This window comes from Zophobas morio, unplaced genomic scaffold (genome assembly GCF_036711695.1).
Source record: "Zophobas morio isolate AGI-343-1 ecotype UQ-CSIRO unplaced genomic scaffold, CSIRO_AGI_Zmor_V1 ptg000038l, whole genome shotgun sequence".
Taxonomy (NCBI): domain Eukaryota; kingdom Metazoa; phylum Arthropoda; class Insecta; order Coleoptera; family Tenebrionidae; genus Zophobas; species Zophobas morio.
The window spans coordinates 1,584,971-1,612,494 of record NW_026972143.1 but is presented as its reverse complement, the minus strand read 5'-3'; the positions used below and the strand labels follow the sequence as shown (position 1 = coordinate 1,612,494).

Below are 27,524 nucleotides of genomic sequence, written 5' to 3'. Positions count from 1 at the left end.
TCGAATCTTTCTAATCGTTAGAAACCATAGAAATTCTAGAATCTTTAGAACAATTCAATTTCCAGTATCTCTAGGATTTATAGTATCCAAAAGATCTCTGCAACTTTTAAGACTTCGGATATTTAATGATTTTAATATCTTTACAATTTTAAAATCCCTAGAACTTTTAGATTTTTGAAATCTTTGAAACGTTTGAATCTTTGGAATCTTTAGGATTTTTAGGATCTTTTGAAAGTTCAAGCTTTTGAACTTTTGAAATTTTGAACTTTGAAATATTTAGAATTTCTAGAACCTTTAGAATCTTTAGAATCTCTGGAGAGTCTAGAATCTCTCGATTTTCCCGAATCTCCCGAATCTCTTGAATCTCTCGAATCCGTAGAATCCGTAGAATCTCTAGGATAGAGCCTTTAGAATCCTTTGAACTTTCAGAATCTTTAAAATCTTCGGCATCTTTAGAATCTTTTTATCGTTATATGTAGAACGTTTAGAATCTTTAGAACTTTTAAATTTCCAGCATTTCTAGGTACCTCAGCATCTGAAGAAGTTTTAGATCTAGAGGACCTCTAGAATTTTAAAGATTTTTTAAACCTTAAGAGATTTTATCATGTTTTATTAGAGTCCTTAAGGTTTTAGTTTTTAGCGCCTTTTCAATTTTTGGTAATTTTAGAATCGCTACGATGTTCTAGAATGTTTATAATTTCTAGAATTTCTAGGACTTTTAGGCTTTTCAATTCTTGGGATCCTTTGGTAATGTCAGGATCTTTAAGATTTTTTGTATCTTTTTTATATTTAGAAAGTTAGAATCTTTTGTGTATTTAGAATTCTTAAAGATTTTTACAATTTGGATTCTAATTAATCTTTCTAATTTATAGGATTTTACTGGTTTTCAGAAAATCTGAAGTCTCTTTGAAGTTTTTGAAGCCTCTTAAATCTTTCGAATTTTCCGAATTTTTGTAATCGTTAGAAACAATACAAATTCTAGACTCTTTGGAACACATAAGTTCCAAGCATCTCTAGAATTTCTAATATCCAAAGAATCTCTGGAGATTTTAAGACTTCGGAAGTTTAAGAATTTTAATATCTTTATAATTAAACCTTCTAGAATCTTTCTAGAACCTTTAGAATCTTGACATATTTGAATCCTTTTTGAAACTTTAGAAACTTTTAGACATTTTCAAATTTTTGAAACCTTTGAAGCTGTTGAACTTTTTGAAACTTTTGAAACTTTTTGAATCTTTAGAACCTTTTAAACTTTTAGTACCTTTTGAACCTTTCGAACATTTAGAATTTTTGGAATCTTTGGGGTCTTTTTAGTCTTTAGGTCTTTAAAGTTTTTGGAATCCCTAAATTTCTAGGAGAACTCAGTTATTAGAGTCGTCAGAGTTTTCAGTCCTCAGAGTTGTTAGAATCTTTAGAATCTTCAAAATCTTCAGAAACTTCAGAAACTTTAGAAACTTCAGAAACTACAGAACCTTCCGAACCTTCAAAATCTTCCGAACTTTTCGAACCTTCCGATCCTTCCGAACCTTCAGAACCTTCAGAAGATTCAGAACCCTCAGAACCTTCAAAACCTTTAGAACCCTCAGAACCCTCAGACTCCTTAGAATCTTCAGAATCTTCAGAATCTTCAGAATCTTCGGAATCTTCGGAATCTTCGGAATCTTGGGAATCGTTGGAATCTTTAGAATCTTTAAAATCTTCAGAATCTTTCGAGACTTTAGGTCATTGGAGTCTTTAGAATCTCTAAATTTCTGGGAGTGCTCAATCATTAGATTGCCCAGGGTTTTCATTCATCAGAGTTGTTAGAATCTTTAGAATCTGCAGAATCTTCTGAACCTTTAGAATCTTGAGAAACTTCAGAAACTTCAGAAACTTCAGAAACTTCAGAAATTTCAGAACCTTCGGAACTTTACAACCTTCAGAATCTTCAGAACTTTCAGAAGCTTCAGAATCCTTATAATCCTTATAATCTTTAAAATCTTTAGGATCTTTAGAACCTTTAGAATCTTTAGAATCTTCAGAATCTCTGGAATCTCTGGAATCTTTGGAATCTTTGGAATTTTTGGAATATTTGGAATCTTTGGCTTCTTTGGAAACTTCAGAATCTTTAGAATCTTCAGAATCTTCAGAATCCCTGGAATCTTTGGCATCTTTGAAAACTTTAGAACTTTTAGAATCTCTGGAATCTTTAGAATCTCTAGAGTCTCTAGAATCTCTAGAGTCTCTAGAATCTCTAGAATCTCTAGAATCTCTAGAAACTTTATAATCTCTAGAATCTTTAGAATCTTTAGAATCTTTAGAATCTTTAGAATCTTTAGAATCTTTAGAATCTTTAGAATCTTTAGAATCTTTAGAATCTTTAGAATCTTTAGAATCTTTAGAATCTTTAGAATCTTTAGAATCTTTAGAATCTTTAGAATCTTTAGAATCTTTAGAATCTTTAGAATCTTTAGAATCTCTGGCATCTCTGGCATCTCTAGAATCTCTCGATTCTCTCGAATCTCTTGAATTTCTCGAATCCGTAGAACCTCCAGGAACTTCAGGACCTCTAGGATCTTTAGGTCTTTCAGATTTTTTGGATCTTTACGATCTTTAGCATCTTTAGAATCTTTAGAATCTTTGGAATCTTTAGAATCTTTAGAACCTTTAGAATCTTTAGAAACTTTAGAACCTTTAGAATCTTTAGAATCTTTAGAATCTTTAGAATCTTTATAATCTTTAGAATCTTTAGAATCTTTAGAATCTTTAGAATCTTTAGAATCTTTAGAATCTTTAGAATCTTTAGAATCTTTAGAATCTTTAGAATCTTTAGAATCTTTAGAATCTTTAGAATTTTTAGAATCTTTAGAATCTTTAGAATCTTTAGAATCTTTAGAATCTTTAGAATCTTTAGAATCTTTAGAATCTTTAGAATCTTTAGAATCTTTAGAATCTTTAGAATCTTTAGAATCTTTAGAATCTTTAGAATCTTTAGAATCTTTAGAATCTTTAGAATCTTTAGAATCTTTAGAATCTTTAGAATCTTTAGAATCTTTAAAAAATGGAAAATCGTAAAATCGAAAATCAAAAAATCGATCGGCGAATAATCCAAAATCTAAAAAGCAAAAATCGAAAATTCTATAAATAAAATATTTGCAAAATCGAATCCAAAATTTATATTTCAAAAAATCGATGATTGATAAATCGAAAAATCAAAAAACCGTAATATCGAATACCAGAAAATCTAAAAGTCGGAAATTCGAAAAATCGAAAATCGAAAAATCTAATTCGAGATTTCAAAGAATCGAAAATTGGAAAATCGAGAAATCGACAAATTGAAATATCGTGAATTCAAAAATCGAAATCTCGAAAAAAGAGATTTTGAAGAATCGAAAATGGGGATATTGAAAAATCTAAAAATTGAAATATCGAAAATCGGAGAAACGAGAATCCAAAACTCGAAAAATCCAAAATTCGAAAATCGTAAAATCAAAAATTAGAAAATCGACATTTCAAAAAATGGAAAATCCAAAATCTAAAAATTAAAAATCAAAAATCGACAATTCGATGGATCAAATATCCGGAAATCGGAAAATCGAAAATCTATATTTCGAAAAATCGATGATCGATAAATCGAAAAATCAAATAAGCGAAATATCCTAAATCAGAAAATCGAAAATTGGAATATTGGGTTTTGGAATAATCGAAAATCAACGAATCGGAAACTCGAAAATCGAACATCAAAAAATCGCAAAGTCGAAGATTAGAAAATCGAAAATTGGTAAACCAAGAAATCGAAAAATTGAAAAATCGTAAAGCTGAACCTCGAAAATTCGAAATTCTAGATTTTGAAAAATCGAAAATGGGAATATTGAAATATCTAAAAATTGAAATATCGAAAAACAAAGCGTCGAGAATTCAGAATTCGAAAATAGCAAAATCGAAAATCAAAAACTCGAAAATTCAAAAAACGAGATTTCGAAAAATCAAAAAATGGAACATGGAAAAATCCAAAATCTAATAATCAAAAATCGAAAATTTAAAATTGGATGAATCGTAAATTTGAACATGAAAAACTCGAAAATTCGAAAAATCGAATTCTGGATTTCAAAAAATCGAAAACCGAAAAACTGAAAATTCGAGAATACGAAAAATCGAAAATAAAAAAACCGAATAGTTGAAATATCGAAAATGGAGGAATCGAGAACCGAAAGTACAAAAAATCAAAAATTTTAAAATCTCAAAATTCGAGAATAGGATTTTCAAAAAATCGAAAAATCAAAAGATCGAAAACTGGAGAAAAAATTTTGAAAAGTTAAATATGGAAATTTTGAAAAATCGAGGCTTTCGAATACATTGCGGTGTAGAGAGACATTATTGTCTGCTGGAAATAAATTCACTATTATTATTATTAAATTCACTATTATTTAAAAAAAAAAACGAAAATTGAAGGAATCAAGTGTTCGAAAAATCAGAAAATCGTCAAAACGAAAATTTGAAAAACCAAAATCGAAAACTGAGGAATTGAAAATCGCAAAATCAAAATTCGATAAACCGAATAATCTAAAATTCAAAAATCGTGATTTCGGAAAACCGAAAATGAGAAATGCTTAATTTATTCTCATGGTGGCCAATATATCACAGGGTTCATTGCAGTGGTTACTAATTCGAGATTGTCGTAAAAATCTTTGAGCACTTTGATGATGATACACTAAATAAAATTCCCAGTCAAACAAAAGAAATACTTAAGTTCAATTTGATAAAAACTATAAGCAAATTCGTTTGAACGCATGTGTCCAGAATTTTGTTATTGTAATCACAACTTCTGTAACAACACCTGCCTTTCGTTTTTAACAGTTGGCTATCTGTTCCAGTAAAACTCGATAGTTTAGTTTTAGTTATGTAAATTTGGGTATATTCCCCCTTCCTCTAGTGCGCAAAATGCCCGCTAGGTGTCAGCCACTCCGCGATTTCTAATTTATTTTGATTTAGCTTCCAAAAAAATCGTAGAAAACCAGCTAAATTAGACCAAAACCTTAGACCTTATCATTTTTTCTATATTAGCCCATAATCATCCAACCTCACGCCATTATCCATTACGACACATCCAAACACAGCTCGAAATGTCGCTGATACATTAACAAAGAACGCCAACATGATTCGTCACTTAGTGCTTATTATTTCGATAAAATCACCAAACACACCATCCATTTTTAGCCCCATTTTCCCGACAAGACCATCCAGGCGCAACAAGGCCGTTGACTCATTTAAAATTTTTAAAAGCGCCTTTTCTGTTTACGCCGAACAAATAAACAGATTATGAATTTTCATTACTCGGCAATAAACCTATGGAAATATCTCGCTTGAATGAGTAGGAATTCATAAATAAAAAAGTTATTACTCCTGTGACGCTATGCAGACCGGAACCAGGTTAGAATCGAAACCTAACCTAACTTTCGTGATTCGTAGTTTGCAGTCGACTAGTCGAGTTGTCGATACCACTAAATTAATCATCCATAGCCGACTAGAGAATAATTGCGCAAAATAAGTCTAACTAATCGATAATGGCTCGATTTCCACACGCGATGGCCGCGTTCAACAGATAGTTTTAAATTTTCAGAGACAACACAATCGGTTCGATTAATAACTTGATGACGCGGCGTGAAACTATCAAATCGATCAATGGCGTGTATTATTTCCATGTATACATACATATATTTTTGTATTTCTTTGAAGTGGTGCATAAATACATAGTTTACAGTATCTGGACAAAAAGCTTATCCATAATCATTTCGACTCTACAGCGTACCGCAAATGCGGCAAAAATTGATTTTCTTGTAACGTTGACAAAGCAAAAAGGAAGTGATTAAAATTCTAGTATTTATCTTGATCTTGTCATCTTTGTTTATAGCGTACTTGAAGCAATTCCGTGTTGCGGGGAATTATTAACGAGGGGGTCGGTGATTTGGAAGGGGTGGCCTATTTTCGTGCCTTTAATTTGGAATTGGGTATTGTTTGATAAAATGGTTGTTTTTTTGATGGAGTATGTGGCAAGTTTGAGTCGTTTAAGAAGTTGCCAAATTGGTCTGATAAAAATAAACAAGGGAGGTGATTCATTGTTTGTGCTTATTGTCGCTTATTTTGAGCGGGAAACTTCGCATTATGGTTAGGTGATAAATGGGAAAGAGGCGAAAATGATATCAAAAATCGTTGGCAAAGTGCGGTTTTCAAAATAGAAGAAAATTGGCGCCGGTTCTGAAAGTTTAAATGTTGGGAGCTCTAGGAAGTTTACAGAATTTTGGCAAAACAATAACGTTGATTTGTTTATTTATTCGTCGTCTGAGAAACTTGATAATAAATCATATACTTTTTTAGTTTAATTCTAAAGAATGGTTTTTTTTTAATCTAAACTTTGATCTAAACTAAGCGGCCAATTTCAAGTCGGATTTGCGATATCGCAAGTCCCGTTGTCATGGAAGATGCGATTCGCGACGACTGTCATCACATCTTCCATGGCAACGGTGACTTGCGATATCGCAAATCCAACTCGAAATTAGCCCGTAAGGGCCGTAAGTATGAAAAATTGAAGGTTGCCTACTGAAGTTATATTTTTCAAGGAAACACCCTATATATCTTCAAATTCATAAAAAAAATACAACAATGATTTTTCGAATTTTCGATTTTTACATTTTTAAGTTTTTTAAATTTCGATTTTCGACTTTTCTTGAATTTTTGGTTTCTCAATGCGCGATTTCTGAGTTTCTGTTTTTCTTATTTCCGATTTTCGGTTATTTCAAATTATAGATTTTACGATTTTAGTCTTTCGAATTTTCCATTTTTGATTTTTCAAAATCCCGGTTTCCAAATCTTCAGTCTTTGGGTTTTTGAATTTTTGTTTTTCCAGTTTACGAGTATTCGAATGTTCGGTTTCTCGAATCTCAATTTTCAATTTTTCAATTGTCGAATTTTGGAGTTTATGATTTGTCGATTAACGATTTTTCGATTTGTCGGTTATCGATTTTTCGAAATCTCAATTCTCGGGTTTGGGAGTTTTGATTTTCGATTTTTTGATTTTTCGAAATCTCGATTTTCCAGTTTTCGTTTTTCTATTTTCGATTTTTCAATTGGGTTTTTGGATTTTGCAATGTTGCATTTTGGATTTTTTGATTTCTTTTTTCGAAATGTCGATTTACGAGCGTATAATTTTTTGGTTTTTCTTATTTTTGTTTTTTCGAAAGCTCGATTTTTGAATTTTCGATTGTTCGGTTTTTTGAATTTTGATTTTGTGATTTTCGAGTCTTCAATTTTCGATTTTGGTTTTTCGATTTTTCGTTTTGTCGATTTTCTGATTTTTGATTTTTCGAATATCTGATTAATTCAATTTTCGAATTTTCGACTTTCGATTTTCTTTTAAATAATAGTGAATTTTCATATTTTCGATATTTTAACTTTTAGATTTTTTGATTTTCTTATTTTCGATTTTTCGAATTCTCGAATTATCAATTTTTCGGTTTTTGATTTTTTGAAATCCAGAATTTCGACTTTTCGAATTTTTGGATTTTTCGAAATTCCGATTGTCGTTTCTTTGGAATCTTTTGAGACTTTAGAAACTTTTAAACATTTTCAACCTTTTGAAACTTTTGAAGCTGTTGAACCTTTTGAAACTTTTGAAACTTTTGAACTTTTAGAAGTTTTTGAATCTTTAGAACCTTTTAAACTTTTAGTACCTTTTGATCCTTTAGAACTTTTACAATCCTTAGAACATTTAGAATTTTTGGAATCTTTGGAATCTTTGGAATCTTTGGAATCTTTGGAATCTTTGGAATCTTTGGAATCTTTTGAGTCTTTCGGTCTTTGAAGTTTTTGGAATCTCTAAATTTCTGGGAGAACTCAGTTATTAGAGTCGCCAGGGTTTTCAGTCCTCAGAGTTGTTAGAATATTTAGAATCTTCAGAATCTTCAGAATCTTCCAAACTTTCAAAACCTTCCGAACCTTCCGATCCTTCCGAATCTTCAGAATCTTCAGAACATTCAGAACTCTCAAAACCTTTAGAACCCTCAGAACCCTCAGACCCCTCAGAATTCTCAGAATCTTCAGAATCTTCCCAGTCTTCGGAATCTTCGCAATCTTCGGAATCTTCGGAATCTTCGGAATCTTCGGAATCTTCAGAATCGTTGGAATCTTTGGAATCTTCAGAATCTTTCGAGAGTTTAGGTCATTGGAGTCTTTATAATCTCTAAATTTCTTGGAGTGCTCAATTATTAGATTAGCCAGGGTTTTCATTCATCAGAATTGTTAGAATCTTTAGAATCTGCAGAATCTTCTGAACCTTTAGAATCTGGAGAAACCTCAGAAATTTCTGAAACTTCAGAAACTTGAGAAATTTCAGAATCTTCAGAACTTTCACAACCTTCAGAATCTTCAGAACCTTCAGAACCTTCAGAATCCTTAGAATCCTTACAATCTTAGAATCTTTAAAATCTTTAGAATCTTTAGAATCTTTAGAATCTTTAGAATCTTTAGAATCTTTAGAATCTTTAGAATCTTCAGAATCTTCAGAACCTTCAGAACCTTCAGAATCCTTAGAATCCTTACAATCTTAGAATCTTTAAAATCTTTAGAATCTTTAGAATCTTTAGAATCTTTAGAATCTTTAGAATCTTTAGAATCTTTAGAATCTTTAGAATCTTTAGAATCTTTAGAATCTTTAGAATCTTTAGAATCTTTAGAATCTTTAGAATCTTTAGAATCTTTAGAATCTTTAGAATCTTTAGAATCTTTAGAATCTTTAGAATCTTTAGAATCTTTAGAATCTTTAGAATCTTTAGAATCTTTAGAATCTTTAGAATCTTTAGAATCTTTAGAATCTTTAGAATCTTTAGAATCTTTAGAATCTGCAGAATCTTCTGAACCTTTAGAATCTGGAGAAACCTCAGAAATTTCTGAAACTTCAGAAACTTGAGAAATTTCAGAATCTTCAGAACTTTCACAACCTTCAGAATCTTCAGAACCTTCAGAACCTTCAGAATCCTTAGAATCCTTACAATCTTAGAATCTTTAAAATCTTTAGAATCTTTAGAATCTTTAGAATCTTTAGAATCTTTAGAATCTTTAGAATCTTTAGAATCTTTAGAATCTTTAGAATCTTTAGAATCTTTAGAATCTTTAGAATCTTTAGAATCTTTAGAATCTTTAGAATCTTTAGAATCTTTAGAATCTTTAGAATCTTTAGAATCTTTAGAATCTTTAGAATCTTTAGAATCTTTAGAATCTTTAGAATCTTTAGAATCTTTAGAATCTTTAGAATCTTTAGAATCTTTAGAATCTTTAGAATCTTTAGAATCTTTAGAATCTTTAGAATCTTTAGAATCTTTAGAATCTTTAGAATCTTTAGAATCTTTACAATTTTAGAATCTTTAGAATCCTTAGAATCCTTAGAATCTTTAGAATCTTTAGAATCTTTAGAATCTTTAGAATCTTTAGAATCTTTAGAATCTTTAGAATCTTTAGAATCTTTAGAATCTTTGAAATCTTTGGAGTCTTTGGAATCTTTGGAATCTTTGGAATCTTTGGAACCTTTGGAACCTTTAGAATCTTTAGAATCTTTCGAATATTTAGAATCTTTAGAATATTTAGAATCTTTAGAATATTTAGAATCTTTAGAATATTTAGAATCTTTAGAATATTTAAAAAATGGAAAATCGTAAAATCAAAAAATCTTTGGAATTTTCCATTTTCATCTTCAGTCTTTGGGTTTTTGAATTTTTGTTTTTCCAGTTTACGAGGATTGGAATGTTCAGTCTTTCGAATCTCAGTTTTGGATTTCTCAATTTTCGAATTTAGAGCTTATGATTTTTCGGTTAATGATTTTTAGTTTTGTCGTTTTTTATTTTCGTTTTTTCGATTGGGTTTTTGGATTTTTCAATGTTCCATTTTGGATTTTTCAATTTTCTTTTTTCGAAATGTCGATTTACGAGCGTATGATTTTTTGGTTTTTCTCATTTTCGTTTTTTCGAAATCTCGATTTTTGAATTTTCGATTGTTCGGTTTTTCGAATTTTGATTTTGTGATTTTCGAGTCTTCAATTTTCGATTTTGGTTTTTCGATTTCTTGTTTTGTCGATTTTCTAATTTTTGATTTTCGAATATCTGATTCATTCAATTTTCGAACTTTCGCCTTTGGATTTTCTTTTAAATAATAGTGAATTTTCGTATTTTCGGTTCTCGATTTTTGCATTTTCGATATTTTAACTTTCAGATTTTTGGGTTTTTCGAATTTCCGATTGTCATTTCTTCGATTTTCGATATTTCAATTTTTCGATTTTTCAGTATCCCATTTTCGGTTTTTCAATATCTCATTTTTGATTTTTCGAAATCTAAATTTTCTAATTTTCCGATTTTGGTAATATTTGGTTCATCCAATTTTCAATTTTCGGCTTTTGATTTTTAGATTTTGGATTTTTCCATGTTCCATTTTTCGATTTTTCGAAATCTCGATTTTTGAATTTTCCAGTTTTTGATTTTGGATTTTGCTATTTTCGAATTTTAGTTTCTCGATTCTTCGATTTTCGATATTTCAATTTTTAGATTTTTCAATGTTCCCATTTTCGATGACTCAAAATCTAGATTTCCGAGTTTTCGAGGTTTAGATCTACGATTTTGCAATTTTTCGATTTCTCGGTTTTCCAATTTTCCATTTTTTAAATTTTCTAATTTTCGACTTTTCATCGAATTTTCGTTTTTCGATTTTTGATTTTTAGATTTTGGATTTTTCGATGTTCCATTTTCGAAAGCTATACTTTCGAATTTTCGATTTTACGATTTTCGAATATTGGATTTTTCGAGTTTTGGATTCTCGTTTCTTCGGTTTTCGATATTTCAAATGTTAAATTTTTCAATATTCCTATTTTCGATTTTTCAAAATCTCTTTTTTCGAGATTTCGATTTTTCTATTTACAATTTTTCAATTTTTCGATTTATCGACTTTCCAATTTTCGATTTTTTGAAATCTCCAATTTGATTTTCCGAAATTTCGAATTTTCTAATTTTCGATATTACCGATTTTCGATTTTTCGAATTTCCAATTCTTCGATTTTCAGTTATACGACATCTCAATATTCGAATTTTAGATTTTCTGGTGTTCGATATTTCGGTTTTTTTGGTTTTTCGATTTATCGATTATCGATTTTTTGAAATATAGGTTTTGGATTATTTGATTATGCGAATATTTGATTTATAGAATTTTCGATTTTTGATTTTTAGATTTTGGATTATTCGATGTTCGATTTTTCCAAATCTCGGTTTTCGAATGTTGATTTTCGAATTGATTTTTTGATTTTGGATTTTGCGATTTTCCATTTTTTGATTTTTCGATTTGTTCATCATTGATTTTTCGAAATCTAGATTCTAAAGATTCTAAAGATTCTAAAGATTCTAAAGATTCTAAAGATTCTAAAGATTCTAAAGATTCTAAAGATTCTAAAGATTCTAAAGATTCTAAAGATTCTAAAGATTCTAAAGATTCTAAAGATTCTAAAGATTCTAAAGATTCTAAAAATTCTAAAGATTCTAAAGATTCTAAAGATTCTAAAGATTCTAAAGATTTTAAAGATTCTAAAGATTCTAAAGATTCTAAAGGTTCTAAAAATTTTAAAGGATAAGAAGATTAAAAAATTAAAAAATTCAGTGTTCGAATTTTTGGTTTCTCGATGTTCGATTTTCGCTTTTTCAAATTTCCAATTTTCAATTCTTCGATTTTCGATATATCAGTTTTCAGATTCTTCAATTTTCAATCATGGCCCTTTCATTTTTTTGATTTTCGGTTTTTCGGTTTTTTATTTTTCGGATTTCCAGTTTTCGATTGTTTCAATTTATAGATTTTACGATTTTCAGTCTTTCGAGTTTTACCTTTTTGATTTTTCGAATTCCCGATTTCTGAATTTTCAGTGTTTGGGTTTTTGAATATTTGCTTTTCCAGTATTCGAATGTTCGGCTTTTCCAATATCAATTTTCGATTTCTCTTTTTTCTAATTTTCGAGTTTATGATTCTTCGGATTAATGAGTTTTCGTTTTGTCAATTATCGATTTTTCGAAATCTCGATTTTTCTGGTTTTGAATTTTTGTTTTCGATTTTTTGATTTTTCGATTCTTCAATTTTCGAATTTTTGATTTTCGTTTTTTTTTTTTAATAATAGTGAATTAATAATGATAATGCTAAATTTATTTCCAGCAGATAATAATGTCAATTATTATATAGAATGTAGATAATAATGTACACTGCAATATATTCGAAAACCTCGATTTTTCAAAATCTCCATTTTTAATATTTCAATTTTTTTTCTCGAGTTTTCGATTTTTCGTTTTTTGAAAACCCAATTTTCGATATTTCAAATTTTCGGTTTTTCGATTTTCCTATTTTCGATTTTTTGAAATCCAGATTTTCGATTTTTCGAATTTTGAATTTTTCGAATTTCAAATCAATTCTTCGATTTTCGATACTTCAATTTTTCAATATTACATTTTCGATTTTTCAATTTCTCATTTTCAATTTTTTTAGCTCTAAATTTTCGAGTTTTCGATGTTCAAATTTACGATTTTTCAATTTTTCGATTTGTCGATTTTCCAATTTTTGATTTTTTCAAATGTGGAATTTCGCTTTTTCGATTTTTCGATCTTTCGATTTTCGAATTTGCGAATTTCCGATTCTTTGATTTTCGATATGCCAAATCTCAATGTTCTAATTTTCGAGTATCTGAGTTTTTTCATATTTCAATTTTTCGAAATCTAGATTTTCGATTTTACGATTTTGGGAATATTTGATTCACACAATTTTCAATTTTCGATTTTTGAATTTTCGAGTTTTTGGTTTCTCGATTCTTCGATTTTCGATATTTCAATTTTTAGATATTTCAATATTCCCATTTTCGATTTTTGAAAATCTAGAATTTCGATTTACGATTTTTCAATTTTTCTATTTCTCGATTTTCCAATTTTCGATTTTTTATAATTCCCTAATTTTCGACTTTTCGTTTTTTTGATGTTCGATTCGTTGATTTTCGATTATTCCTGGTCTCAGTATGCTAATTTTCGACTTTCTGATTTTGAAAATTTCGATTATTTCATTTTTCCGATTTTGGGAATATTTGATCCATCGAATTTTCGCATTTTCGTTTTTCGACTTTTAATTTTTAGATTTTGGCTTTCTCGATGTTCCATTTTTCGAAATGTCGATTTTCGAATTTTGGATTTTTCTAGTTTTGGATTCTCGGTTCTTCGGTTTTCGATATTTCAATTTTTAAATTTTTCAATATTCCCATTTTCGATTTTTCAAAATCCCTTTTTTCTAGTTTTCGATTTTTCTATTTACAATTTTTCAATTTTTCGAGATCTCGACTTTCCAATTTTCGATTTTTTGAAATCTCCAATTTGATTTTCCGAAATTTCTAATTTTCTAATTTTCGATATCTCGGTTTACCGATTTTCGATTTTTCGAATTTCCAATTCTTCGATTTCCAGTTATACGACATCTCAATATTCGAATTTTAGATTTTCTGGTGTTCGAGATTTAGGTTTTTTGATTTTTCGATTTATCGATTATTTATCGATTTTTTGAAATATAGGTTTTGGATTATTTGATTTTGCGAATATTTAATTTATAGAATTTTCGATCTTCGATTTTTGATTTTTAGATTTTGGATTATTCGATGTTTGATTTTTCCAAATCTCGGTTTTCGAATGTTGATTTTCGAATCGATTTTTTGATTTTCGATTTTTAATTTTTTGATTTTTCGATTTTTTGATAAAGATTCTAAAGATTCTAAAAATTCTGAAGATTCTAAAGATCCTTAAGATCATAAAAATCCTAAAGATGTTAAAGATCCTAAAGATTCTAAAGATCCTAAAGATCCAAAAGATCCTAAAAACCTAAAGATACTAAGATCCTGAGGATCCTAGAGATCCGAGAGATTCTACGGATTCTACTGACTCGAGAGATTCGGGAGATTCGAGAGAATCGAGAGATTCTAGAGATTCTGAAGATTCTAGAGATTCTAGAGATTCCAGAGATTCTAAAGATTGTAAAGTTTCTAAAGATTCTAAAGATTCCAAAGTTTCCAAAGATTCCTAAGATTCCAAAGATTATAAAGATTCCAAAAATTCCAGAGATTCCAGAGATTCCAAAGATTCCAAAGATTTCAAAAATTTCAAAGATTTTAAAGATTTCAGAAATTCCAAAGGTTCCAAAGGTTCTAAAGATTCTAAAGGTTCTAAAGCTTCTAAAGGTTCTAAAAGTTCTAAAGGTTCTAAAGGTTGTAAAGGTTCTAAAGATTCTAAAGGTTCTAAAGATTCTAAAGATTCTATAGGTTATAAAGGTTTTAAAGGATATAAAGATTCTAAAAATTCTAAAGATTCTAAAGATTTTAAAGATCCTAAAGATCCTAAAACTCTTAAAGATGTTAAAGATACTAAAGATCCTCAAGATCCTGAAGATCCAAAACATCCGAAAGACTTAAAGATCCTAAGATCCTAGAGATCCGAGGGATTCTACGGATTCTACTGATTCTAGAGATTCTGGAGATTCTAGAGATTATAGAGATTCCAGAGATCCTAAGAATCAAAAGATTCTAAAGATTGTAAAGATTCTAAAGATCCCAAAGTTTTCAAAGATTTTAAAGAGTTCAGAGATTCCAAAGGTTCTAAAGAATCTAAAGGTTTCTAAAGCTTGTAAAGGTCCTAAAGCTTCTAAAGGTTCTAAAGGTTCTAAAGTTGTAAAGATTCTAAAGATTCTAAAGATTCTAAAGATTCTAAAGATTCTAAAGATTCTATAGGTTCTAAAGGTTATAAAGATTCTAAAAATTCTAAAGATTTTAAAGATCCTAAAGATCCTAAAAATCTTAAAGGTTTTAAAGATACTAAAGATCCTAAAGATCCAAAACATTCGAAAGACCTAAAGATCCTTAGATTCTGAAGATCCTAGAGATCCGAGGGATTCTACGGATTCTACTGATTCGGAAGATTCTAGAGAATCGAGAGCTTCTAGAGATTCTGGAGATTCTAAAGATTTTAAAGATTATGAAGTTTCTAAAGATTATGAAGTTTCTAAAGATTTTAAAGATTCTAAAGATTCTAAAGGTTCTAAAGGGTCTAAAGGTTCTAAAGGTTCTAAAGGTTCCAAAGATTCTAAAGTTTTTAAAGATTCTAAAGATTCTAAAGATTTTAAAGATTCTAAAGGTTCTAAAAGTTCTAAAGGTTCTAAAGGTTGTAAAGGTTCTCAAGATTCTAAAGATTCTATAGGTTTTAAAGGTTATAAAGATTCTAAAAATTCTAAAGATTCTAAAGATCTTTAGGATCTTTAACATCTTTAGGATTTTTAGGATCTTTAGGATCTTTAGGATTTTTAGAATCTTCAGAATTTTTAGAATCTTTAGGATCTTTAGAATCGCAAAATCGAAAATTAAAAAATTGATTCGAAAATCAACATTCCAAAACCGATATTTCAGAGATTCCAAAGGTTCCAAAGGTTCTAAAGATTCTAAAGATTCTAAAGCTTCTAAAGGTCCTAAAGGTTCTAAAAGTTCTAAAGGTTCTAAAGGTTGTAAAGGTTCTAAAGATTCTCAAGATTCTAAAAATTCTATAGGTTCTAAAGGTTATAAAGATTCTAAAATTCTAAAGATTCTAAAGATTCTAAAGATTCTAAAGATTCTAAAGATTCTAAAGATTCTAAAGATTTTAAAGTTCCCAAAGATCCTAAAAATCCTAAAGATGTTAAAGATACTAAAGATCCAAAACATCCGAAAGACCTAAAGATCATAGGATCCTGAAGATCCTAGAAATCCGAGGGATTCGACGGATTCTACTGATTCGAGAGATTCGGGAGATTCGAGAGAATCGAGAGATTCTAGAGATGCTAGAGATTCTAGATATTCTGGAGATTCTAGAGATTCTAGACATTCCAGAAATTCTAAACATTTTAAAGATTCTAAAGATTATGAAAATTTTAAAGTTTCTGAAGATTCTGAAGATTCTGAAGATTATGAAGATTCTGAAGATTCTGAAGATTCTAAAGATTCTAAAGATTGAAAAGTTAAATTAAAAACATTTCAAAATGTTTCAAAGTTCCAAAGTATCAAAAGATTCTAAGTACTTTTTTAAAGACCCTGAAAATTTAAAAGATCCCAAAATCCCAAAGATCCTAAAAATCTTAAAAATCCTAAAGATTCTAAAGCCTCAAACGTTCCAAAGATTTCAAAAATTATAAAAGTTTTACGGATTTTAAAATTATGAAGATATTAATATTATTAAATATCCGAAGTCTTAAAATTTTCAGAGATCCTTTGGGTACTATAAATTCTAGAGTAGCTGGGAATTTAATTGTTCTAAAGATTCTAGAATTTCTAGGGTTTCTAACGATTGGAAAGATTCGAAAATTTTTAAATATTTAAGAGATTTCAAAACTTTCAGACATTTCAAAGAGTGTAATGACTCCAGGTATTCTGAAATAATTTAAAATCCCATAAATTAGAACGTTTAGCCTGAATTCAAATGGTAAACACAGTAAAGACTCTAAATACACAAAAAAATCTAAAAGTCTAAATATATGTATAAGAAAGATCCAAAAAAAAACTAAAGATCCCAGGAATTGGATTTTTCGCATATTTGTTTCATTTAATTTTCTAATTTTTCTAATTTTCGATTTTAAGTTTTCGATTCTTCGAATTTTTGATTTTTCGAATTTTCAGTTTTGGATCTTTTGAATTTTGGATTTTAGATCTTTCCAATTTTCATTTTCAAAGTTCGTCACCCTGTATAAATAAGGTAAAACAGTCTTGAATTTTTCATGCATTTTTCGAAACATTGTAAATAAAAATTCCAAATCTCCATTTTACACATGGTGGAGGTGGAAACTGGATGTTTTGTGTAAATAATTTTACAGATTTCGAGATTTCAGAGAAAAGTTAAAACTGAGCAAATATATTTTTTCACAACTAAATTATGCAAAACTAGGTCAATTTTTAATTTTTAAGAATATCCACTAAAGAAGTATTTTTTCAAAGAAAGACCCTATATTTTGTTACAAAATCAAATCTTGAAATGTCTCGTACTTTTGAAATGGAACACACTTTATAAACTTGTAACCGCTATAAAATACAGGGTGCCCATTTTGAATAATGTGAGAAAATTAACAATTGCTCGGTTCGTCACCCTGTACAGATGAGTCGAAACAACCTTGAATTTTTCATTAATTTGTCAAACTAAAGTAAATAAAAACGTGGGAAATTTGAAATCTCCATTTTTAAATGTGATGAAGGTCGAAACCGGAAGTATGCAAAATTCTGTTAGTTTTGTGGGAGGATTACCCACCAAAGACACAATTTCTTCCTATTCTTTCATCTTTGTTACAATTGCTATATGAGAACCCTAATTAATCTCAATAAAAACTTGGTTACGTTACACAAACATAAAACATCTCTTATTGTCCTTGTATTTAGACGCCCTGTACCCCAAAATAAATAACCCCCCGACATCTGCGACACATTTTATGTCCACGCCGTCCACCACCAAACCCTCCCAAACCGGTCATCAGATTTTCATTTCGCACTAAGTAAGGTTTATTTTACGGCCCTCCAGAGCCTCGCCACCGCTTATCCATAACTTCCAACCACAACTCTTCCTTTCCACTCACCCCACCCCATTAACCAACAAAGAAAAATAACACGCATTTCGTGTTGCCTATCTACCCGGCGCCGCACCACTCAGCGAACGCATAGTGGGTTGCCTACCAACTCGTTTCGCCACCCTCCGGAATCGATCACGAACCACTTCTTCAGCATGTAAATCTCGCCGTTGCAAAACCGTAAGCCCCGTTGACATTTCAAGATCCTCGAGCAACCTAGAACGCGTTCCCGAATTATCCGGAGTGGTGCGACCTCGACAGTACGACAATTAATAGCCGAAGATATAAATATTTGAAAAAATTAAGAACCTGACACAACTCCGGGCCGAAAATAAACAGCCTCAGCCGGTGCGTCGTGACGTCGACGGCGCACTTAACGGTGACGTCACGACGCCGTAGTGACACATATTGCAAAGGCGACGCTTAAAATAGAGCCAGGAAAAATGTGCCGCGTTCAAAGCGGATAATTAATATGTGGGAGGGCGGGAAATGTCGAGGGGAGGGGTGAAGAGGGGGTCTATTTAGGTGGGTTTTGTTTGTTGTGTTTGGGGTAAATGTGGTGCTGGTTATTGAGGCCACGCGGGTTATGTCATTTTTATGTAATAGGGAATTTGTTGAAATTTTGACATCGAAATTTTTAGTAATTGTAGTTATTTGAATTAATGTTTTACTTTTAAGATCGATTTTTTACATAATCGCCTTTGAAAGTTTTACAAACAATTATTTTCTTATTTTTTAATTTAACATCTCGATTTTTTTTAATTTTTCTTTTCAACAATTTTTAGATCATTATATTTTTAACATAACATATTTTTTCGAACATAAACCAATAGACTGTAAAAGTTAGTGTCCTATTCTTAGGTACTATTAATGATTGCAAAATTTCATAAAACGATGGGTATTCAACTTTAAAAAATAGGAATCACCCTGTATCAATACATTTTAATAATATTTCAATTTTGTAGTCTATCAAGGCAGGGAAATTAAAATTGTTTTGAAGAATTTTAAGAGAATGTTGGAGAGAAAGAGCGTAAAAGTTTAGTTTAATGTGAAGTTGAGTGGCATATAAAACTCAAAAATAACTTACTTTTATTTTCAAATTTTAGTCGTTGGAATATTTGAAATTTTTGGACATTTTAGAATTACCTTTAGGCTCTATAGAACTCCTAGGATCTCTATACCTTCGAGATATCTAAGATTTTTTTGGATCTTTCTTATTTTTCGAATCTTAAAAACTTATATTCATTTAGAATTTTTAACGCCTTTAAAATTTCGAATGTTCTTAATCCTTCTAATCGTTGTAAAACATTTAGAATTTTTAGAACTTTTAAATTCCAAGCAATTCTAGGCAATTCAGCATCCGTAGAAGTTTTAGTCCTAGAGGATCTCCAGAATTTTTAAGACTTCTTGGATCTTTAGCGATTTTTTTTGGGTTTTAGTTTCTAGAGCCTTTAGAATTTTTGGAAATTTTAGAATCACTAGGATGTTCTAGTATGTTTGTTTGGGATCTTGGGTAACTGCAAGATCTTTAAGATTCTTTTGGATCTTTCTTATATTTAGAATCTTAGAATTGTTTGTGTATAGAACCTTTAGTATCTTTACAATTTGGGTTTTAATTAGTCTTCCTAATTTACAGGATTTTAAAGGCTTTTGGAACACCTGAAGTCATTATATCCTTTGAAATCTTTGAAGGCTTCTTAAATATTTAGAATTTTTGGAATTCTAGAATCTTTAGAACATTTAAATTCCCAGCATCTGTAGGTTCTTTGGCATTTCTAGAATTTCTAATACCCAAAAGTATCTTGGAAATTTTAAGATTTAGATGTTTAGGAATTTCAACATTTTTATAATTTAAAAATTTTTAGAATCTCTGTAGAACCTTTAGAATTTTGAAAATCTTTGGAACGTTTGAGTCTTTGGAGTCTCTAGGATCTTTGGGAGGTTTAGGGTCTTGGGGATCTTTAGGATTTTTAGGATTTGTGGATCTTTTCAATCTCTTGAAACTTTTGAAACTTTTGAAACTTTTCAAGTTGTTGAAGTTTTTGAAGCTTTTGAAACTATTGAAACTTTTGAACCTTTTGAACTTTTAAGCATTTTGAGCGTTTAGAACTTAAGAATCTATAGAATCTTTCTAATCGTTATCGAACGTTTGGAATCATTAAAACTTTTAAATTCCCATCATTTCTAGGTAATTCAGCATTTGTAGACGTTTTAGACCTGAGGATTTCTAGAATTTTTAAGATTTTTTGGACCTTAAGGGATTTTATCATTAATATATTTTATTAGAGTCCTTAGGGTTTTAGTTTTGAGCGCCGCTTATATATATTATAATTAAAATTCTAGAATCTCTAGAACCTTTGGAATCTTGAGATATTTGAACCCTTAATTTTTGGAACGTTTAAGTCTTTGGAATCTTTAGGAACTTCAGTAGGACTTTTAGAATCTTTCTGGTCTTTGGGATTTTTTGGAGTTTTTTTTTAATCTTGCGCATTTTCAGTCTTTAGAATTTTTGGAATCTTTTGAAACTTTACGACTTTTTGAACATTTTGAACCTTTTGAAGCTTCTTAAGCTGTTGAAGCTTTTGAAACTTGACGCTTTTGAAACTTTTGAATCTTTAGAATCTTTTGAACCTTTAGAATCTTTAGAACCTTTAGAATCTTTAGAACCTTTAGAACTTTTATCATCTTTAGAATCTTTGGATGTTTAGGAATTTTAACATGTTTATAATTTAAAAATCTCTATAATCTCTGTAGAACATTTAGAATATTGAGATATTTCAACTCTTTAGAATTTTTAATATCTTTGGAACTGTTGAGTCTTTAGAATTTTTAGAATCTTTGGGAGCGTTAGGATCTTTGGGATTTTTAGGATTTTTGGATATTTTGGATCTTTTGTATATTTAGAGTCTTTAGAATCTTTTGAAACTTCACAATCTTTTCAATCTCTTGAAACTTTTGAAACTTTTCAAGCCGTTGAAGTTTTTGAAGCTTTTGAAATTATTGAAACTTTTGAACCTTTGGACTTTCGAAATTTTGAACTTTTAAGCATTTTGAGCGTTTAGAACCTTTACAAACTTAAGAATCTTTAGGATCTTTAGATCTCTAGAATCTCTAGAATCTTTAGAATCTTTCTAGTCGTTATCGAATGTTTGGAATCATTAGAACTTTTAAATTCCCATCATTTCTTGTTAATTCAGCATTTGTAGAAGTTTTAGACCTGAGGATTTCTAGAATTTTTAAGATTTTTTGGACCTTAAGGGATTTTATCATTAATATATTTTATTAGAGTCCGTAGGGTTTTAGTTTTGAGCGCCTTTTATATATATTATAATTTAAAATTCTAGAATCTCTAGAACCTTTGGAATCTTGAGATATTTGAATCCTTCATTTTTGAAATTTTTGGAACGTTTAAGTCTTTGGAATCTTTAGGAACTTCAGTAGGACTTTTAGAAACTTTCTGGTCTTTGGGATTTTTTGGATTTTGCGTATTTTCAGTCTTTAGAATTTTTGGAATCTTTAAACTTTAGGACCTTTTGAACATTTTCAAAATTTTGAAACTTTTAAAATTTTGAATCTTTAGATTCTTTTGAACATTTAGAACCTTTAGAACTTTTAGAATCTTTAGAATCTTTGGAATCTTTGGAATCTTTGGAATCTTTGGAATCTATGAAATCCTTGGAATCTTTGAAATCTTTCGAGTTTTTAGGTCTTTAGAGACTTTAGAATCTCTAAATTTTTGGGAGTGCTTAGTCATTAGAGTCTCCAGGGTTTTCAGTCATCAGAGTTGTTAGAATCTTCAGAATTTTTGGAATATCTGGAATCTTCAGAATATTCAAAATCCTCAGAATCTTCAGGATGTTCAGAATCTTCAGGATCTTCATTATCTTCAGGATCTTCAGAATCTCCAGAATCTCCAGAATCCCCAAAATCTCCAAAATCTTCAAAATCTTCAAAATATTCAAAATCTTCAAAATCTTCAAAATCCCCAAAATCTTCACAATTTTCACAATCACAACTTTAGAATCTCTAGGATCTAGAAGATCTCTAGGATCTCTCGAATCTCTACAACCTTTACGATCTTTACAATCTTTAGAGTCTTTACAATCTTTACAAGTGTTATAATTTTTAGAATGAGTAGAATTTGTAGAATCTCTGGATTCTCTGGAATCTCTGGAATCTCTAGAGTCTCTACAAGCTGAACCTCTAGAACTTCTAGAATCTTTAGGATCTTTAGGATCTTTTGGATCTCTTGGACCTTTTGGATTAATTGGATCTTTTGGATCTTTAGAATCTTTAGAATCTTTAGAATCTTTAGAATCTTTAGAATCTTTAGAATCTTTAGAATCTTTAGAATCTTTAGAATCTTTAGAATCTTTAGAATCTTTAGAATCTTTAGAATCTTTAGAATCTTTAGAATCTTTAGAATCTTTAGAATCTTTAGAATCTTTAGAATCTTTAGAATCTTTAGAATCTTTAGAATCTTTAGAATCTTTAGAATCTTTAGAATCTTTAGAATCTTTAGAATCTTTAGAATCTTTAGAATCTTTAGAATCTTTAGAATCTTTAGAATCTTTAGAATCTTTAGAATCTTTAGAATCTTTAGAATCTTTAGAATCTTTAGAATCTTTAGAATCTTTAGAATCTTTAGAATCTTTAGAATCTTTAGAATCTTTAGAATCTTTAGAATCTTTAGAATCTTTAGAATCTTTAGAATCTTTAGAATCTTTAGAATCTTTAGAATCTTTAGAATCTTTAGAATCTTTGGAATCTTTAGAATCTTTAGAATCTTTGGAATTTTTGAAATCTTTAAAAATTTTCGAATCTTTCGAATCTTTAGAAATTTTAGAATCTTTTGGCTCTTTAGAATCTTCAGAAACTTTTGAATCTTTTGAATCTTTTGAATCCTTGCAGTCTTTCGGTCTTTGGGTTCTTGAGTATCAGTAAATTTCTTAGGGTACTCAGAGTCATTAGAGTACTCGGAGTTTTGAGTCCTCAGAGTGGTCAGAGCCCTTTGGGTTTTTAGTTTTTAGAACCTTTAGAACCTTTAGAATTTTTAGAATCTTTAGAATCTTTAGAATCTTTGAAATCTTTGGAATATACGAAATCTTTGAAATCTTTGGAATCTTTCGAGTTTTTAGGTCTTTGGGGACTTTAGAATCTCTAAATTTTTGGGAGTGCTTAGTCATTAAGAGTCTCCAGGGTTTTCAGTTATCAGAGTTGTTAGAATCTTTAGAATCTTCAGGATCTTCAGAACCTTCAGAATCCATAGAATTCTTAGAAACTTTAGAATTTTTGGAATCTGGAATCTTCAAAATATTCAAAATCTTCAGAATCTTCAGGATGTTCAGGATCTTCAGGATCTTCAGAATCTTCAGGATCTTCATTATCTGCAGGCCCTTCAGAATCTTCAGAATCTCCAAAATCGTCAAAATCTTCACAATTTTCACAAACTCAACTTTAGAATCTCTAGGATCTATAGGATTTCTAGGATCTTTCGAATTTCTACAACCTTTACGATCTTTACAATCTTTAGAGTCTTTACAATATTTAGGATCTTTAGGATCTTTAGGATCTTTGGAATCTTTGGAATCTTTGGAATCTTTGGAATCTTTGGAGTCTTTGGAGTCTTTGGAATCTTTGGAATCTTTGGAATCTTTGGAATCTTTGGAATCTTTGGAATCTTTGGAATCTTTGGAAGCTTTGGAAGCTTTGGAAGCTTTGGAATCTTTGGAATCTTTGGAATCTTTGGAATTTTTGGAAACTTTTGAATCTTTGGAATCTTTGGAATCTTTAGAATCTTTAGAATCTTGAGAATCCTTAGAATCTTTGCAGTCTTTCAGTCTTTGGAGTCTTGAGAATCTGTAAATTTCTTAGAGTACTCAGAGTCATTAGAGTCCTCGGGGTTTTCAGTCCTCAGAGTTGTCAGAGTCCTTCGGATTTTTAGTTTTTAGAACCTTTCAATTCTTTGGCAATTTTGAAGATTTCACAATAATTAGAATTTCTAAAATGTTGATAATGTTTAGAATATCCACGACTTTAATCTGTTTTAAATTCCTGGGATCTTTAGTACATTCAGGATTTTTCAATTTTTTTTTGTATTTTTCTTAGATTTAGAATCTTTAATATCTTTATGATTTGGAATCTTTTTAAAGTCTTTAGAAAATCTGAACTCCTTTAGAGTCTTTGGAAGACACTGAAATCGTAATTTTTCCAATTTTTGTAATCGTTAGGAATTTTAGGATTTTTAGATTTTCTAAAACTCTTAAATTCTCAGTATTTTTTTACATCTTTACAATTTAAAAAATTTTTAGAATCCGTGCAATTCCATTAGAACTTTTATAATCTTTGGAATATATGGAACCTTTAGATTTTTTTTTCATCATTTGCACATTTGAGTCCTTAGAATCTTTAGAATCTTTGTCGTTTTTAGTGTCTTTAGCGCCTTTGAAGTCTTTGGCGTTTTTAGAATTATAACAGTCTTTAGAGTTTTTAGAATCTATAGTCTTTAGAATTTGTACAGTTCTTAGAGTGTTCAAAGTCATTATAGGCCTCAGAATACTCAATCTTCAGAATTGTCAGAAGCGTCTTCATTCCTAAGAGAATTTGGAAATGTTGGAGATCTTTAGGCTTTCTTGAATACCTCGTACCTTTAGTGCGTTCAGAATATTTTATATTTTTTAACATTTCGTGTATTTAAAATCTTAGAATGTTCTGCTCTGTTAGAATCTAGTAGTTTTACAGTTGAGAATCTCTCTACCCTTTCTAATTTATAGAAATTTTAAGGTTTTTAGAATATCTGGAATCTTAGAATCTTTGTAATTGTTAGAAATCATACAATTTGTAGAATTTTTAAAACTCTTAAATACCCAGTATGTTTTGCATATCTTCAATTTTAAAAATGTCTAAAATCTGTGGAATCTCTCTAAAACGTTTAGAATCTTTGGAATATTTCAAACTTTTAGAATCTTTAAAATGTTCGGAACGTTCGAGTCTTTAGAATCTTTGGAATTTTCGTGGTCTTTGTGGTGATTGGCGTATTTGGAATCTTTAAAGTCTGTGCTGTTCTCAGAGTGCTCAGAGTTGTTAGATTCTTTAGGGTCTTTAGTCTTTAGAGCTTTTAGAATCTTTGAATATTTTGGAGATTTTAGAATCTCTAGTATTTCTATGATGTTTATAATTTATATACGATTTTTAAGTCTTTAGAATATAAGATTTTTAGAACTTTCAAATTCGCAGCATTTCTAGGTTCTTCAACATACCTAGCATTTTTTATACCTAGAGAATCTCCAGAATTTTTAGAACTTTGGGAATGTTAATATCTTTACAGTTTTAAAAATCTCTTTCAACTTTGTTATTCAAAGAGTAAAAATTACATATTGTAACACAAATTAATTTTTTTTGTGTGAAGTTGAGTCACAAGTGTCAAAAATCATAATTATGTATTTTTAAATAACAAAGGCATTTTTTTCTGAAAATAAAAATATTGATTTATAAGTAGGTGATATCAGTTTTATTCACTGAAAATTAACTAAAGTATTTAAGTCTGGTAAGTTTTAAACTGTTTGTGAGTATATTTATAATCGCTACCAAAGTTGTACAGCTTTCAGAAAAACGTATAAATCAAAAATCTTAATCTTCATTATTTTCCAGTTGACCCGAATCAGCATAACGAAAAACTCAGACACAATAATCTGCATAATCTCGAAATTTTCCTCCCAATATATCACTCGCTTTAAAAAAGGACAATAAATATCCTTCGGCGTCGGCAAACCAGGACGCCGAACTCAGTGGCGCCGAACTTGCTGACGCTCAGTTTTATTTTCCGCTCTTCCTGATTTTATTTTACAAGTTCATCCAAGATCCCAAAGTGATTCAGAACACAGATAATACAAGGCGGAGTCGAGAACATGACTAACAAACAAAGAAAACAGAACAAGTGTTAAATTTAGAAATAACTTATTACAGTAAACAACAGCAAAAATTTATCAGAAAATCCACTTAATTTAATAATCACACTAATCCCCATTTTTAAGTAGTAAAAGTTGCGCCGACATATTTATGTAGCATTACTTTGTCACTCTGATTTTTACGATTTTTTGGCTCGTAAAGCGACAAAGAAATTAATTCGCTCAAGCCTAACCCATCGATTTACATGCCAAGTCTATTTTCCAGACGGAAAAATGGTAAAACAAAAACGCCATCAAGCCGAACAATTTCCCGACTTACTTTGAAATTTCGCTGATCCTCGACGCAATCGAACTCGCTAAAGTCCTTCCAAGGATGCTTAAAATTCATCCGGGGCGAGTCCTTGGGTTTTGACGATCGGCCAATTCTGTAACAATTGTTGCCAAGATTCGCAGTTACAATAATGTCGGACGTTTCCCACAAATGAAAATATTCGTCGTTAAGTGCGATAGTTTGATCCGGTGCCAAGTGTCTGATAGACAAAGAATTTGTGAATTTTAGTTATGGAATGTTCGGTGTATTTTGTTTTTTGAGTTTTATTGGCGTTTATTTTGAGTTGTGTTGGTTTCACTTTTCGTGAAGTTTATTGTGGTGCCAGGGTTTAAGAAAATTTTCGAATTTATCCGGTTTTTAATTTTAGATTATTTATGCGGTCGCGGATGTTTTTAGTATCATTATAGTAGTTTTTAATCACATGATTTTAATTTATTTTGTACGAGTGGAGTCGTTTGGCGCGACAGGAATTGTTGTCAAAAATTGAATTATTTATCGGTGTAGCTATAAATTATCCCATATTTATTCCCATGACGTGAAGAATAAGTTCTAAAATGGTTTATTCATGTTTTATCTATATTTACGACGCTGTTATGTAGAGTGGAGACTAAATAAAATCAATAGAAGTAAAAACACACATGAAACATGAATTTTATATTTGGGCTGGGGGTGAGTCTTGTTTTATATTGCTAAGAATAAAAAAAATCTCTAGTAAACCACTGTATTAAATAAATGAAATAACAGTCAGATTTATAACTTGTTTATGAGAAGATTCAGTGGCACTTTAATGTACACAACATATATCTGAAAATCGATGTGAATGGGTTAATGTATTTTTTGTTTAATATAGCCTACTACATGCTCATTTTTTTTAAACGTCGTGTTTCGTATATTTTATGTAAATGTAAATTTTAATAATAAATATTACGTGCGCACGAAACTATGTAGTTCAGCATTGATATTGTTTTATTCAATGCTATTTATGTTACTCAATTTAATTGATTCGTTTCTGAACGACAGCTACAATTACATATTTTTATTGTCATTGTGCTCGTCATTTTTCGTAGCCTACGATAACGTCAAATTTATTTCTGTATATATTTTTTTAATTTAGGAAAAAACGATTTTTCGAAACAATAATGTAAAACGAAGCGAATATGTAAATATATATTTCAGTCTAAAAAATTACACGTAAGATTGTATTTTTTTCAAAAAACCGAAATGTTTGCATAATTAGAAAAATGAAACACCCTATATATCTTTACATATTTTTTTGACCTTTTCTTAGGCTTTACAGCCACAGTTTACTTTTAATTCTGATGCGACGTTGCCACGCTATTCCAATTTTATTTAAATTTTTTGATAATAGAATGATTCACAAAAAATTACAATAGAGTAATTTTTAAAGTCCGTTTTACAAGATTTTGCGGAAGAATAAATAAAGGTACGCGGTTTGTTGTGGTATCAACTAAATCAAATATTTTATGAACACAGAGTGTTAGTTAGAATAAGATGCTGTAATATTTTTTTGTGAGGACTCTGTATACGAAAATTTAATATTATTTATAATGTAATAGAAATTTCTAAAATCCCAAAAATAAACTGTGGTTGTAAAGCCTAAGAAGTGAATCAAAATA

The 27,524-nt window shown here is 29.8% G+C and overlaps 1 protein-coding gene across 5 annotated transcripts in view; it reads left to right on the top strand.

Annotated features, from left to right (window-relative positions):
• The window catches only part of LOC135140256 (potassium voltage-gated channel subfamily H member 6-like), a 262,036-nt gene that overhangs the window by 69,194 nt on the left and 165,318 nt on the right, over positions 1-27,524 (top strand). The window lies entirely within an intron of this gene.